Source organism: Agelaius phoeniceus, chromosome 1 (genome assembly GCF_051311805.1).
Source record: "Agelaius phoeniceus isolate bAgePho1 chromosome 1, bAgePho1.hap1, whole genome shotgun sequence".
Lineage (NCBI taxonomy): Eukaryota > Metazoa > Chordata > Aves > Passeriformes > Icteridae > Agelaius > Agelaius phoeniceus.
In genome coordinates, this window is record NC_135265.1 from 67695557 (window position 1) to 67711163 (window position 15607).

Sequence of the window (15607 nt, forward strand, 5' to 3'; positions counted from 1 at the left end):
ACTAATTAACTTTACAGAACAAATGAAGACTTTGTTAAATATCTAATTTCTTCATCCCTTTGGTTTTGATGTTAGAGCCGATGAGAAATCATCTCAGACATTTCCAAAGCCTTTCAAAACAAAACAGAGAAGACCTGAATGCATATTTATAGACTTCATAAGAAGAAAGGAAAAGGAAGAAAAGCTAAAACAAAATAATTTAACCAAATAAGAAAAAAGATTAAGTGATGATTAACACTGCTCTGGATTCAAAACACAGTCAAACAATTTTTATACAGAGAGGGTCCATACATTTAAGATAGAACAGTATAAGATCTTTCTGAGAAAAAGATTAATATCGTCAAAGATGAAATGCTGAACATCCCAAAAAACTGAGACAAAACCAGAGAACATGTCCTTAGCAAAGCCAAACTTACATGTTTTTTCTCATACCACTGAAAGGTTTCAGTCTTCAAAATTATTCCATCCTTTCTTTGAATTTTAAGTCTTTCAAATCTACAACAAATTTATGCAATGAGAAATGAGAAATTACCCTTACTGCCTCATCATAGCTATTAATCCCAAAGACAGAAGTCACAGATTCCAGGACTTTTCCTGATTGATACAGTAACCAGATACAAACCTCAGCATATCATAGACACCACTTTGATAGTAGTATTTCTGCTTTAAATGAGACCCTTTCAAATATAACCCCAAATTTAAGGGGTTTTTAACCCACATTTTACTTTTGGAGGACATTCTTGTTAGAAAATTTCTGCTGTAGTCACCACAGTCCATCTCCAGGATCAAAACCACATTCTCCTTCCTTTTCCTGCTTACCATGATTTGTTCCTTTTTTGGTGTTTCATTAGGAACCTGTCAGGATAAGTCATGCCTTAGTGAATTAGGATATTCTGTACTACTCTAAAAATGTATATGTATCTCCTCTTATCCAGCAGGATATCAGTTAGCAAATTCCTATCAGAGAATCATAGTGCATTGTGTATCAGCAAAGTGATTTCCTGGGTACTTTGGTAGCACTACAGGGTTGGGAGGCTGAGACTGTGCTCCAAAATGCAATAGAGGTCATTTTACAGCTGCACATATCCAAGACAGTTTCAGTTGCATAGGCCTGGGCTGCACAGCCCCACCAAGCATTCTGGAGGAATCTACACAAGCTCAGATGGGTAAGGTAATTTTGCCAAGCTTTAAAACTGTGGCTTCACAGACAGTAAATATTTGAAGTGGTAGAACAAGATGACTATGGAATCTCTCCCAACGGTAGCAAAGAACTCCATTAAAACAGTTTTCCTACATTGTTTTGAAACCAATATCAATGTAGATATAGAAAGCACTTGTGGTCTGCCTTTTCCACCCCACATTCCTACTTTTTCCCCTTATTTGCATATCCCAAGAATTGGTCTCCTCAGCCTCCATTGAAGCAAGAATTCTAGCTTATACAAAAAAGAAGTGTCCCTCCAGCTCCATTATCAGCTATGTATACATACATATTTTTGTGCCTCCACATTACAGGGAGTAACTGACTCTTACAGGAAACTGCACGGAAAACCTTGTTTAATTCTCACAAGAAACATGTAACTAAATACCAACATCACCTTAGCATGACTTCTAAGCATTTTGTTTAAATTCTTACAGTAAATTAATATCTAGCTCAAGGAACAAACTCATGGATCCTTCATAACCTGCCTCAGAATATAATCCACTCCACTTCATTGTCTCAGCATTCTTCCCTGGAAAATGGGCTTGATAACATGCTGTATATTGTCAACTGTAGTTTTAAACTACAGTTTACAGTGTCTGAATGCATGAGTAGTCACTCTGACTTCACTATAATTAATTCATCTATGATACATGAAAATCTGTTCTCCACCTGTTCAATACAAAATTAGCTTTTTGGTTTATCAGTTTTTAATTAATCATACATGTTTTCACCCCTCCATCTTCACCTACTTTCATGTTGTTGAACCATAAATCCAGCTTCCTCTAACTGCAGTAGTAGACTGACGTCTTTCATGTCTTCAACTGCATCGAAAATAATATGTAATTTTTGTGTTGCACTATAATATATTTGTAATTTAAAAAGAGCAGGCATTCTTTGTATGAACATGATTATCACCTTTATGTGTTCTTCCTTCCATCCCCTCTTAATTCCTTAACTGCTACACTCTTTCATCTTTCATTAATTAATACCTAATACCTCTGATTCAGTCTCACCCATCACTGAACTATTTTCAATATTTTATCTGGAGCTTCTGATGAAAACTGCAATGTAATCAATGTAATTGATGATCCAAAAACGACTGATATGCTCAGACACAGAAACTGCCCATGCAATGAAAACCACTTTACTTAACACACCATCCTCAGAGGCAGTTTGGACACTGCCATGTGAGCAGCTGGATAATATCAACAACTAGAATAAAAATTTCTGGAAAAGTAAAACCACCAGCCAGTCAGAAGTAACATGAGTTAGCATCCTGGGCACATGTACTGGACAATAGAAGAGGAAATTCCCTTCTATTTGTTAAGCTAATGCTTAAAAAATTCACAAACCCCTCAATTTCAGGTGGCAGTGGAAGAAAAAGTTTGATTTTAACACAGTCCTAAAATACATTAAAATCTACTGAAAAGTTAATTGCATACTTATGATTAAGAGCACGATTGTCTTGATAAGAATTACAAGACATACAGATTATAGGATTTTGATTGCCTCCCTTTTTCAGCCTATAAATTTCACAGTCTTAGACAGTAGAATGTCTTCAAATGAATTCAAAAGAAAAAAATTATAATTCCTGGGTATTTGTGCATCCAAATCTATTTACTTGAGACAATATGCAACTTGAAAAGCATCAGAATCCATAACAGAGATGTTATCAATATCGTCTTGGTTGTTCTCAAAATAATGAGAGAAACGAAGTGTTGTTATCTTTGCCACATTATCTATGTGAGTAACTCCATTAAAGACCAGGCTAGCCTCTCAGAAACTTCTTTTACTCAATCAATGACCTCGTTTCCATGGCAGGCTAACACAAGGTGCCACTGATGATGACTTGATTTCCTTTCGCATCTGAAGTGGAAAAGGAGAAGACAGACTAAATGAAATCCCATCCATCTTAATGAAATACAATTATATTCTCCTTATTAATCATTTAAAAATCAATATGTCTCTTCTTGGCAAACCCCGCCAGAATTTGTCATTCTGTGCCAGGCCTCAATACATCTTGTCCTGTAGTGATTTTTATAAGTTCAGTCACCTGTTTCCCAGGGTAAATAACAGAGTCTCTTTGTGTTGTGATGAGAGAGCAAAGAATGACACTGGCAGGGAGGCTAAAAAGACAGCCTGCACATTTTAATCAGTAAAAACAAACATTTCTTTCCTGTGGACATTTTTAAATGTAGTAGTGTTCACTAGGAAAAAAAAAAGGTAGATAAAAAATCCTGCAGGTCAACTGATATGTACAGTTTCATTTAGAGCATTATTTATCTTGTCAGCAATAGTTCCTGCCTTAAATAATCTTACTTATTGCATGGGATGGTAATATTTGTATGGACTTGTTTGCAAATCTCTAGGTCTGAAAGAACAGTGTGAGTTGAAATTCTTCCTATACCAATTTCTACTGATTCACAGACTTGTAGAAAGAACACTTCTCACTGAGTCCAAATATTTCCATTTTCTCTACTTTAGATGCAACAAAAACTTGAAATCTTCAGCAACTGAAGCATGCATTATATTGAAATAAAATGGAAGAATTAATTGAAAAATATTTGCAGGAAGCTGTTTTAGTCCTTTAATGATATTACCAACAGTAATAAGCAATCTCAAAAAGATATTTATATCACATGGGACACTAGGACACTTAAAACTTGTGCAAGGGGGAGTGAAACTTCAACCTTCTTTTCCCTTTGGGAAATCCCCAAAGGGAAAGAAAAACTACCATCAAGAAATGATAGCATTTTGAGAACAGCTATCTTATGGATGCTGCTTCAGCCAGCCATTCCCACACAGAGTCACTGATATTCCCATGAGAGTGTCATTAATGTATCTCCAGTGGGTGAAAAAGACAACTCACTGCAGCACCAGGTTAAATCCTTGGGTCCCTTGGCTCCAGCCATGGTGTGGGGCACCTGCAACCCTTAAGACCTCTTACATTCCCATTCCTCCCTGCTCCTTATGTTGGAGTGGATGTGGGAAACCCTGCAAAGTGCCTCAGCTTCCCAGTGACATTCTACATTGGCCATGAAAAGTTGCAACCACCAGGATTTCATCTGGCCTGTAACTGATTAAAAAAAAAAAAAAGTCCATATTAGCTGACTTTTTCCAAAAAGACAAGAAACATAGCTGAAATAACTGTCATGGGAAAGGAACTCACAAACAAGTCTGACAAGACTACAAGAGCACCCTCCCAGTCCTGCTACCTCTCTGAGGCCTGTGATACTATGAAGTTTGCTCTGTACAGCTATGCAAAACATGAAATGTCCAAAGGGGATATTCAGTAATGTGTGTTACCATTTACTGCTGGTGTTGATTTCTTCTCTTTGTTCTATTAACCTCCTCTGCTTTATGTTCCAAAATGGAGTCAAATACCATTCACAAGAATTCAATATTTACCTGCCCAAAGTAAATAAGAGATCCCTGAAGACCTACATTCGATATGTATTGAGTTTCTAATAAATCCTGTTTGCACATGGAAATACAAGACTTGCCAGGATGGATGATATTTCAAACCCATTTAGTCCAATATTCTGCCTTAGTAAACAGCACCAAGGTGCTTCAGAGAAAGGTAAAAGAAATCCAGCAATAATCAGTTATATAGATTTATATAATTTGGTCAATGAGGGACTTCTGGAGGGCATCTGACCCAAGCTCCACTCAAAGCAATGCCCTCTTTCAGGTCAGATTTGCTGTTTGTACAGAGAACATGCAGGTAGGGCAGGGCCTGAGATGTGACAAGGGGACGAGTCCTCACATGCCACCAGGCATATCAGAACAAGAGTTATGGGCAGGCCTGGGAGCATTCCTACTCCTCATACTCACAGGGAGGTGTGAACTATGCAGGTGAGCATTTGCACAGCATTTGCAACCACTTTGGAGACTGCTCTTAGGAGCTCCCAAACACTTTCCTGTGTTCCTTATAGTAAATAAAATAAAATGTCTCATCAAAGTAGCATTACTACCCAGACAGGAAATGTAGTGGGAAGAAGCAGGGTCCTAACACAGGCACAGTCCTCTGGCGAACACTGCCACAAATGGTCATGCAAAAATTAAGAAACATCCTCTTCTACCTGATTTTTATCCCCTGAAAATATGTACAATATTTAATTACAGCAATAATTAATTATAATTTAAACAGTTTGTAATAAATACAATAGAATAAAGCAATGATAAATTAAGAGGGTTTTTTCTCCTACAGCCTGCTTGAAACTTTTTATTCTAGTCTCTTACTTTACATTATACAATTTGAATACCTTAGTTTTAATAGACAACATTTACTTTACAAAAAACCCTAATAAACATTTCAAAAAAATGTACTAAACATAGTAGACTGGTTTTCCACATCCTGTGGCCTCTGCTGTTCCTATAGGCATAGTCCAAAAAGTCTGATATAGTCCATTTGGATTTAAAATAGGAAAAATAAAATAAAATGCAGTAGTTCCTAATTCTTATTTTCAAAAAGGATTTTTACCTGTGGTATGTGTGAGATTTTTGCAGGATTTTCTTGTTAAAACCTTAGCAGAGGCATCGACAAAATAAAGACTTACCAATAGAAAGCTCTTTTTAGTAAAGTCCATTGTTTCTCAGTGCTTCTTTTATCACTTGGGACTCTTTTTCAACTCCATAGGCTTTAGGGTTGAAATTGTACATCTGTATTTCATGCAGAACTTTCAGCAGGTGGAACAGCTCTAGAAATAAGCAGTTAGGAAAGTGTCAATGAACCTGCTGATATACAGTCCAGAGACAGGGCTTGTCACAGAAGAGGCAGCCACACAAGAGACAGAAGAAGCCTCTCTGGTACTGGTGATGATTATAAATGTGATACCATCTCAAATGGCAGCCCCACCTTACTGGCAGAGATCTCAAAGTCTGGCTGCTCAGCCAACACAGAAGGGAATCTCCAGAGTCAAGTCACCCCATCCTAAGAGAGGAACCTGGGCACCAGGCTGGGCCTGTTACTTCAATGTTGAACTTACAAGCTTGCCCTCCTTCAAGAAATACTGATGATGATTCTTCCCATAAACTATGGGATCATCAGGTGGAGGACATGAAGGAGTAGAAAGAAACAGTTGCAGCAACCAGGATGACCACTGGTCAGCACTGGGTCCTTGAAAACTGTGGGTATTATCCCAGTGCTGCATCAGGTTCAGTCATTCCAGAAGCAGAAAAAAAAAATCAATGGCCCCTGTTTAAGGATTTGTGCATGGGGACTCAGACAGACCATGAAGCCCCATTGGGGTCAAACACGTTTAAGATCGATTAGTTTAAAGAGTAGGTACTGAACAGAAACAATTGAAGGAAAGGAACACCTATTTTATTAGAGGAGCCCAACAGTGCGCTGCATGTTTAACAGAGCAGAACAAAGGCTAAGAGGTGCTGTGATTGCTGTCTATAAATGTATCAGGGGGTAAGCAGCAGGGAGGAAGAAAGCTATTCACATTGAAGGACAGCGCTGACAAAAACAAATAGGTATAAACCAGCCACAATTATGCTGGAAATTACAGGAGGATTTCTAACCATCAGAGCAGTGAAATATTTCCTAATGGTAATAGAGGGGAACAAAATCACAATGATTTTAACTTTGGACCATGATGTGTTTATGAATGGGATTAGAGATGATGTGATTGTCCTCCATATTCAAGGACTAGCTTAATGATTAAGAAAGTCACCTCCCTTCATTCACCCCAGGTATTTAGCAGCTTACTGACTAAATATAATAGACTCACGGTCATTTGCATTTAGTCCATTGTTGAAATCAGTCATCTACACAAGTTTCATCTCTATATTTAATATTTACTGAATAATAAAAAATAGTTACATATTTAGATAGGAAAAAACCCCACACAGGGCCTATTATTTCCTTTTTTTCACACTGTGCTCTCACAGCTTTCTCATACATTTCTTCGCATGAAATCCTTAAGTTACTACAGAAACACTAATATTTGCACAAGCATAAACTACATGGAAATGTCAGTACTTCTGTCTCTGTAAACTTTTTTTTTGTATAATCAATTCCAAAATATTGGAGCTGATTTAATTAAAAAAAAAATTAATTTATTCATACTGGTGTGTTATCTTCTCCTGTTTTTGCCTCATTTCATTTTTCACTTTACATGAAATCCCCTACTTAGTTTCCATTACTTGTTCACCCTTGTTGTCCAAAATTGAAATTGGTGGAAAGAAAGTTAAATTGTTTAGGGTCAAGGAAAAAATAATTTTTCATATGCCAAGGAAAGGGAGGGATTAATGCACTTTGATGTTAATACCATGTCTTTTGTAGTTTTCCTGTTTGTTTTCATCTTTCCCTGTTGTCAACCATGTACCACATTTTATAGGCAGCCTAACACACAGCAGATGCTGACTAAAGGAAATGTGGTTTTCACTGTGATATTCAAAAAAATATCACTTGCTCGAGTCTAAATGCTATATTCCTAATGAGTTTTATTTTACTAACTGTTGTGTGAAAATACAATGAGCTTATATTTAATTGAAACAGAAGTTTTTACAGCTAACTTGATGGACTGTGACTAGGCAGTTAAGATTGACCAGAATCCTCCTGCTGTCTACCCTGAGGGCTGAGATATGAGGCGCAGGCACACATGGCTGTTCAGTCCCATGCATCCATGTGGCTGGACTGGAGCAACTGCTTCACTCCATGGCACAAACTGACACTCTCCTGCTACTGCTTCCTTCTTCTTATCACCTTCCTTCCCTTCTGGATTCATCAATTCCAGCTCCATAGGGCAGAGGCTGGCTGTCTTTAACTTAAATGAACCCTAATTCTCACCAGTCATCGCCTCAGCAGGCATTTCTAGATACAGTTGTACCTATGGTGTATAACAGTCTGCCTTTTATATCTACATAAGACATAAATTGTTCCAAATGCTGGTAGCCTAAAGAGACATTGCAAATGGAAGTCAAGGAGCAGAGGGAAAAAAGCTCACACATGTGAGAAAACTTAATAGCAGTTAAAAAAAAGTTATTGCATAATGATTTTCATGACATTGTGAAACACATCTGTTCACTTTGACTTAAAATAAAATTAATTTTACCTGAGGTGCAGGTGGAAAATGTAAGGGTATGTTTCATTATGCTTTAATTTTTGAAATAAGCTCCCATAATAGATTAGTGTTGTGCAGGCTGTTCATTGTTACAGGCTTCACAGGAACTAGAGGAACACGTCACTTCAGCCCCAATCCTAGAACATAACTTAGTAAAATTGCTACTGGTTTTAAGATGTCCATGATCTGATTCTCCCACCTGCAAAGGAGTGGCACTCCTCCCAACCTTTCTACAGTGCAACCTGATATGCTTTTCCCTCTGCATCATATTTGTACTGTGAACAGCAAGTAGTGACAAAGGATTCTTTCCTTAGCAACATCTTTATCTTTAACAAGATCAGCACTCATAGAGCAATGAAAAAACACAGATGAAGTAATCCAGAGGTTAAATTACTGAATTTGTAAATGTACCTATTGCTTTTATAGGAAAGCAGGGAGCACAGCCCCAGCTTTACATATTATTTGCCTCTCTAATCAAGAGTATTTGCAATACTGCACATGGAATGAAAAGACATTCATAATCCTTTGACCTTTAAAATCTAAATCTCAGTTCACCTGATTTTCAAGTTATCTCCATCTTTTCATTGCAGAATGATAGCAGCTCATACCTGATTTTCATCTTTACCCACCAGGTCAAGATGTAGCAGATGGCTGACCTGAGGTGATTGATCAGTGGGGAAGAGGGGTAGGGCATGGCACAGAGGCCCAGAGTATGAAATTCCCAGACACATTTTCCTGTCATTGAAAGCAAAGATGTACCTCACTCTTGACACACTGCTCATTTTGAAGCTAGGCCAGCTTGAAGTTCACTGCTCTGTCGTCATGTCTAGAGCATGGTTGAATATTATTACCATGTCCTATGCAGTCGAGCCTGTCCTAGACTTGCAGCTGTATGTCAAAAAGAAAACAAATTAAGTCTTGTTCTCTTTAAATTATTATCCAAGCATCACCATGCAACAAGCCATGGCAAGTTGTAATTCAAAGGGATTTGGCCACAGCTGGCAGTTTATGGTTATCACAGGGCTTGGTCTCAGTGTGTTCCATCTCTCTACAGAAAGCAATATGGCTTATGTGAAATAGATTCTTTTACCTGATGCCTTCTCTTTCTCCAAGTCCAAAATATAATTACTACTAACTTCTTCACTATCCTTTGGGCTCCTTGGGATCTCACCTTCTCAGCACTATTGTCAGAATTCCCTTTCTAAATGAAACCCTCAATAGGCATTTTAGCAGCTAATGTAGGTGATTAGAGCCACTCCAACCACTGTCAACTATACAGTAAAAAAAAATATAATTTTTCTTTGTCTCAGATTTCCATTACTGAAGTTCTCATCAGAAAAGGATGAATACCACCAAAAAAACCCAAAATCACACAGCACATTAACAAGAGAAAATCGCAGTTCTGGCGAGAAATTCTGAAGTTAATGAAAAGACTGATCCCCCATTTAGTTTAGATGTTCACATAAGTTGGCCAAAAGGCTATACCCACAGAAAGTTAGCACAATAGAGAACAATTAACCCAAAAGTCTCTCTAGATTTTCAGGATGTCTTTTCACAGCTTCTGCCAACAACAGCGAGAGGTAAGTTCATCTTTCTGAGATTTCTTTTTGGCAGACATCTTCCATCTTGCCAGAGAAGAAGGTGCTGTGGATACACACATAAGACACCCAGGAAGCTGCTTTTGACAAAGGATATATTAAGCAGTGTTCAGCTGGACAAATGCTGAAAAATCATGTTTCCTACAATCCAACTGAACCAATCTTCTATATTCAAGGTAGCATTGCCCAGTATGTAAGGAAGGATTTCTAAGTGTATATCCTAGACAAGGGCTATTAAAATATCAGATCCAGTTATGACTAGGGTTGTGAATATGGTCTGCCTAGACTATGACTAAATTCCAGGTGTGTGATGACTGTTGTGTTCCTCTTTCATATATCCCACTTTTCCCTAGGCTTTGAGGGACCAAAAACAGGCCAAGGTCAGGCTGCAGGGATGATACATACCTTGCTGCCCTGGGAGAACCTGCCGACCACATGCTGGCAAAATACCTCAATAAACCTTGGTAAAAATAAATCCAGCAACTTTATTAAACATACTCTCTAAAGGAGACCATTTGGAGAAAAACAATTCTATTATCAGGGCCAATTATTTACTTCAAGACAAGTCCTCTGTCCTGGATACTTCCTGGCAAGTTGGCTCTGTTTTCATAGACTCATGCTGATCCCATACACATGACCATATCCTTAGTTTATGTAAATAACTGCAGCATTGTTAATGCAAATGTAGGCAAACCTGTGTCAACTTAGACCAGCTGAGGATAGGGCTGAAGTTCTTATGACATAAGTAGAGACAGACAGGAGGGGATAAAAGAAAGAAATACTCTTAACCACAAAATACTCTTAACCAGAAAAATAGTGCAAATCATTACAGCTCATACCTAAAATTGTAGACAAAATAAATGGCATCATAGTGGACTTGTGATGGGAATTTACAGGGAAAGCAGACAGTCACCATGATTTTATTCCAGCTTTGTGTCCATAGTTTCTAACACAGTAATATTGGGGAAAAGATAAAGTAAATCTCTGCAGTCTCTGGTTCTAGTTGTACAAACAAAATACATTCTTTTAGAGTGGGGAAATCACACATATATAATTCTTCCTTTGTGTGTGTGTGTCTGAGTCTCTAAGACTTTGAATACTGCATGTTAATTCCAAAACAAATCTGTCAGGAAAAAGACAAAAAAAGGTGCCTTGACTAAGATAAAGATGGCATCATTAGCAAACCTCACTATTCACTATGAGAGAGTCCACACAGGACCTAACTACAGATTTCATAAGCTCATTGCTCATAGAAAAATTTCCTAGTCTTTTTTTTTTTTCACTTATCTACTACAGATATCTTTTCCTCACCTGCTTCAAAGAAATTTTTAATATTTCTAAGCTTTGGTAGCAGAAAGGAAAGAGGACTTCAAAGGACAGCTCGTGTTCAGACCCATACTTAGCAGACAGACATTATCTTTCTAAGACACCATCCCCAGACTAGTAGATGTGAAAAACCTCCAACTTTTAATTGTTTACAATCTAGATATGGCAGTCCAGACTGAGGATTTTGGCAGTCACAAAGCCAAATAGCTAAAAATTTCCTTAGCTTTGGCTATTGTGAAAATGGCAAAACTTAGCTCCTGCTGAAACAGAGAAAAATAATTGTGTTGTATTTCAGAACCATGGGACTGGTTTCCAACTGTGCCTGAAACAGGACTGAGATAAAACACTTTCACACAAAGTTTTGGGAAAGGAGTGGAAATTTTCTCATTAATTTGTTCTCCATTTCATGTGTGCACAACACTTCACAATACAGGATCCTGGTGCTTGTGCATGGGTTGGAACATTCTCATGTTACAGCCATTCAATTCTTGTTTTCTTATTGAAGATTAATAACAAGGAAATGTTAAGTAAAATTTGCTAGTTGGAAACATAGTAAAGACTTTGGTCATGTTTCCTTGAAATCCACCATAAAAGGAAAAGGCAAAGCTATGCCATGTGAACAAAAACAAATTCAAAACTCTTCACCAGAACTAGACCCCTTTCACAGTGTGATGTATCACACAGTAATACACCCTGGTGATGCAGACTTAAATTGAAGCAAGAAGATTGAGAAGCAGCATTTATATTTCTTTAACATGGTTGAAGCACCAAAGAATCCATGATTGAAAGCAGTACTGAGAATACAGTTTACTTTCCTCAGAACTGATCTTCTGTTGTTTGCTTAGTCCAGCTGTGGCATAGCATTAACACCTTGTGTGAATTTCTTCCTTGCTCATGGATTATCACTATCACAGTGATTCAAAACAAGTGAGTTTATTGTTTTCAATATTTTCATTTAAGCTCTTTGATCAATATCTGCCAAGACAATTAAAGGGCTCAAATAGTTTCCAAGAGGAATTTTCCCTTGGAAATCGATCTCTCTTTTTTTTATTATTTTTTTTAATTTATTCCCCTATTTAATTTATTTTTTAACACTAACAAAAAAAAAGTTAACACCATTTCCCCAAATTCATCCACTATTCTTATTCTCATTTTATAAAGGAAATGAAATTTGTCATGCTGCTGTACATCATTTACACTGCAGTACAATGTCCCATCTGTGTGTCAAGTACAAAACAAAAGCATTTTGTGAAAAATTGCTAAAGTAGTAATGATTTTTGTCCTCAACTCTTTGTTTTGCCTTTCAATAAAGAAGGCGACATGTGCCACAAATGATATATTATTGTTTAAGTACAACCCTAGTAACACAGTGCATAACCAAAACCATGTTTCACAGCAGAGAAACTATAGTTTACTGCCCCTATGGCTCTGATGAGAATATAATGTTCTACAGTTTATAAATGCTTTGAGGTCAACACATGATTTACTTCAGCTTGTTCATCCAATGAGCAGGAGGTCCAAAAATATATCAAGCTATTAGACAGCCCACTGGAAGCTTGGCGGAGGCTCCCAGTGATGGAAAGCATGCCATGGAAGCCTCTCTGTCAACTGGAGATGAGATAATTAGATCCAGGTAATACATTGGAGCCCCATCAGGGAACAGGACAGCAAACATGTCATCTTTATGATTTTTTCTCATCCTCCCCAGTACCATTGGCCTGAGATAGTAAAAAGCGTGAAGGATTCATCAGTTCCCGGCAAAAGCTCAGCAGCAGGATAATCAAGCTATCATCTGTCCATCATCCTCATTATCCAGAGACCTGGTGATCTGTATAAACAGCAAAACAACATCAACTATAGATTGAGGAGCTGTGCTAGTTAGCTCCAGCTTTTGTTTAATGTTCCAGGGTAATGCCACACAACACTGTTTGGCTGGAATCTTGTAACGCCAAAAAGAGCTTGAGAGCCTATATTTAAGTTACAAAAAATATTTTCTGCAAAAATCTCTTTCTACTAATTAGAGATTTGAGCTTCAACCCCATAAATAAATATTCTAAATGTAATATTCTGGTGGATCAGACCATGTATGACTGCTAGGGTAAAGTTGTTTTATACAGCACATTCAGCTAAAACCATAATGCCCTGGCCTTTTTACTCATGCACATCATTATGTACACATATTTTTGGAGGACCCACTAGCCAAAATTTGAAAGTGGAGAGTTGCTACAAGAAGAATCCCAGTGCTGAAGAGTAGCAACTCCTTTGCGTAAGAAAAATAATTGAAAAACACCCATCCACATCTTAGCACAAAAAATGTGTTTAATACTCAAATCAACAGCTTAGATGATGCTTATGCTTTCCTTAGATAATCATGCACCCTTGAACACTAGGCAAAAAAAGAATTTAGAGAAATTGTGGTCAGAAATCAAAATATCTTTGAATGCAATGTATTATAACTGCATAATCTTTTCCATTTTCCAGGTTTTTTATATTTTCAGAAAAAGCAGAAGGATAGTTTCAGTCATGACTGATCTGATGTTGAAAAATCACAGTCTAAGATGTGCTCATCAATTATTGCTAGCATCTAACTTTTTAATATAGTTATATAAATATATATATACACATTATATACAGTAAAATTCCTTTTCCCAAAAACATATAGATACTCATGTTTCGTTTCCTTTCCTGGTAGCTGACATTTAGAAAAATCTTTCTTCTCCCTTCTTATTTCTCTCACTCACACATTGCACATAGGTAAGGGAAGTAGGTTATAAGGGGGAAAAGGAAGAGTTTCTTATCTCAGCTGAAGAAGTCCTCCTGAAGCCTGACTTTTGTCAGTGACTAAGCCTCTCACTGGAGAAACTGATGGACTAACTTCATGTGCTTCATCCACCTTTGCACTATTGTATTTTACTTTTCCTGAATATAATTGTTCTGTGAACCCACCAGGAGAGGAAAGCAAGATATAGCTCTTGCGTATTGGGAATGGATTTACTCCATTTCACATTTCAGTCTTAAACAATCTTAAAACCTGAAGCCATGGAAATCCAGAATCCTCATGATCGAGTGTACAGCTTAGTCCTGTAGAAGTTTAAATGAAATTTCTAAGTAACCTTTTAAATAAATACATCCACACCTCAGAAAATGTTCACTGTCACGGCACATACCCAACATTGATTCTAGTTCTTTTTTCATAAAGTATTAAAAGGAAAAAAAAAAACCCTTAATGGTAATATTGCAAGCATGAATTGGACTTTAAAGAGAATCAAAAAACTCAAACAGCACTACCTCTAGAAAAGCAGGCTGAATAAAACATCCTGAAAGTAGAATGCAGAACAGAAATGTATTTTTTCCAATTGCCATCTAAGTAAAATTGATTTTTCTATTCTTCTCCTTCATAAGTGTGACAGTGAGTATCTTCATGGAGCTCCAGGAACCTAAGAGAGCAGTTGTGGCAACCATCATTGATGTGACCAAAGGTGAGTAAATTTAAGCTACTGAAAACACTAAAAGAGGAAAAATTCATGTCTTGCAGAGAAAGTACTAAGATTAAAAATGAAAAAGCATGGGTAGGCTAGATAAAATCAATATAACTTTTCCCAGGGTGTTCTTTTATAAACATTACTTTGGTTCTTCCTTGCCCACAATATATATACAGAAAATAAAATGGCATTTTTATGACTCATAATCCCAATCTTTACCTCCATGAAGCTGTTCACAAAGACTTAGAAGCTAAATGGATTTAAGAGAGGAACCATAATGGCAAATCATACCTTTTTGCATCACACATAGCATTTAGGATTCCCATCTATAAAAACGAGAAGCTAATGGCAAAGCCACAAAATACTGCTACAGTTACAGTATCCAAATTTAAATTCTGAAATAGCAGCCATGAAGAAAGCTTAGCAATATAGCTCTCAGCTACATGGGACAGTGGGAAAATTGCAGAAACTACATATTTAATCCCTTCCTAGGCATGAAGAAAACGTAGAAATGTATAAAAAGTATGCAAGACACTGCAGGCTGGACAGCAAAAGCCTTAAGATTTAAGATTTGGTTCCATTTACCTCTGATAACAGGAGAAGAATATAAATACCTTTTCTTTTCCCCCTTTTTCTTTCTTATTTGCTACTATATAGTACACTGTCTATCTAAATAGAATAGAATCAGGAAAAGAAAATAATCCCTGAAGATTTGCAGGCAAGACATAAGAAAAAACTCAGTTAGAGACACATATGAGCAACAGCCACACAGGAAAACAAGGCATAAGCAGTAAAAGCTGACTGATCTTATGACTTAAATTAGAGAAAGATAACTAAGAATTTTCTAGCAATGAACCCTGGAATACCTGCCAACTTTTACAGATGCAGAGCAATGACAGAGGGAAAAAAAAAAGAAAGCTGAACTGA

At 37.1% G+C, this 15607-nt stretch overlaps 1 long non-coding RNA gene across 1 annotated transcript in view; it reads right to left on the reverse strand.

The window, feature by feature from the left end:
* The window catches only part of LOC143695790 (uncharacterized), a 47229-nt gene that overhangs the window by 18867 nt on the left and 12755 nt on the right, over nucleotides 1–15607 (reverse strand). Inside the window, exon 2 of the long non-coding RNA XR_013185330.1 lies at nucleotides 5761–5901. This is a non-coding gene — a long non-coding RNA (uncharacterized LOC143695790). The remainder of the gene's footprint in view (nucleotides 1–5760; nucleotides 5902–15607) is intronic.